Source organism: Emys orbicularis, chromosome 2, assembly GCF_028017835.1.
Source record: "Emys orbicularis isolate rEmyOrb1 chromosome 2, rEmyOrb1.hap1, whole genome shotgun sequence".
Taxonomy (NCBI): domain Eukaryota; kingdom Metazoa; phylum Chordata; order Testudines; family Emydidae; genus Emys; species Emys orbicularis.
The window spans coordinates 220,976,106-220,977,514 of record NC_088684.1 but is presented as its reverse complement, the minus strand read 5'-3'; the positions used below and the strand labels follow the sequence as shown (position 1 = coordinate 220,977,514).

General features: G+C 39.3%; 1 non-coding gene across 1 annotated transcript; it reads left to right on the top strand.

Annotated features, from left to right (window-relative positions):
* Window positions 1-727: 727 nt before the first annotated feature.
* On the top strand, window positions 728-799 carry TRNAQ-CUG (transfer RNA glutamine (anticodon CUG)). The gene has a single exon. It is a non-coding gene; the product is annotated as a tRNA-Gln (tRNA).
* The last annotated feature ends 610 nt before the right edge of the window (window positions 800-1,409 follow it).

Sequence of the window (1,409 nt, the reverse complement as noted above, 5' to 3'; positions counted from 1 at the left end):
CCCAGAGATTATATGGCCTGGATATAGAGACTGTTTGAACCAAATGGTGCTACATCTCATCTAAATAGTTCATACCTTCCTTTCATTGTTAAATGTCTAAAAGGGAAAGACAAGGAGAGTTCTGCATGTTCTGTTTATGAACTGTACAGAAAGCGTTTTCAAGTTCCAAAAGAACAAAAGCAACTGGCATTGCTTTGGCCACTAGTTTGTCAAACCAGCCTATGACATTTGTTTTTTCTTTTAGATGTTTCATTCCAGGCCGCATTCACTGTGACCATCTGTTTGTGGCTCAGCTACAAAGCTGTTCTTTTCACTGTCATATGCTCCTTTTCCTATTTTTGTTTGAAATATTTTGACAAATTAATAGATACAATGATAAAGACACAAGCGAAAAGCAAACAGAAACACACAGTATACAGAGAAAGTAATCTTATTGTGCTAAATATTCAAGTCACTGTGTGTGTTTGTCCTCTGACTTGGAGGTGACTATTTCTTCAGTTTGTCGTCTTACTATATCAACTGATTCACTGTTTTCTCTCATAATACACTGTGGTCCCATACATTCACTTTTGGGAGCAACTTCTTAGGAAGAGAGTTTTTAAACATTACAACACCGGGGGAATAAATTTGCTGCATGCACTCTTCTCTTCCCACACTAGTCAGGGATGTCTTCCACCTTTGTTAAAAGCAAATCATAATAAATAAAAACTTTATCCCTGCTTTAGCAGGTCCCATGGTGTAATGGTCAGTATTCAGGACTCTGAATCCTGAGATCTGAGTTCATATCTCAGTGGGACCTCCTATGTGGGGGGGGGGAGATAGCTCAGTGGTTTGAGCATTGGCCTGCTAAACCCAGGGTTGTGAGTTCAATCCTTGAGGGGGCCATTTAGGGAACTGAGGTAAAAATCTGTCTGGGGATTGGTCCTGCTTTGAGCAGGGGGTTAGACTAGATGACCTCCTGAGGTCCCTCCCAAACCTGATATTCTATGCTTCTATGCACTAATTTGGTTTCTATTAAACTTGCATAAAAGTACAAGAACTGTATTTTTTTTCTTGGTGTACTCTCAGTTTCTGATCTATACTGCTGTTTCCTCTGAATTCTTACTGAGTGTGAGTTAGGGGTTTTGTTTTGGGATTTTTTTGTTTTTGTTCTTTAAAGACTATCATCTCCAGTTTCTCTTTAATGGCAGTGCTGATTACACTATAAGGACAATGAACCTATTGAAATCTCTGGTTGTCCTTTCTCCTTCCCAGGCTAGTCCTGGGGTGATGTACTCTAGACAAGTTGTACAGTACTTTAAAGCAATGAAATTCTTTCCTCTTTTGTTCAGGCTTTTGACCTTTGGCTCCTCTGTAAAGGCACTTGTATATGCCTTGTTTCACGAATGTTTTGAGGAACTGAACATAAA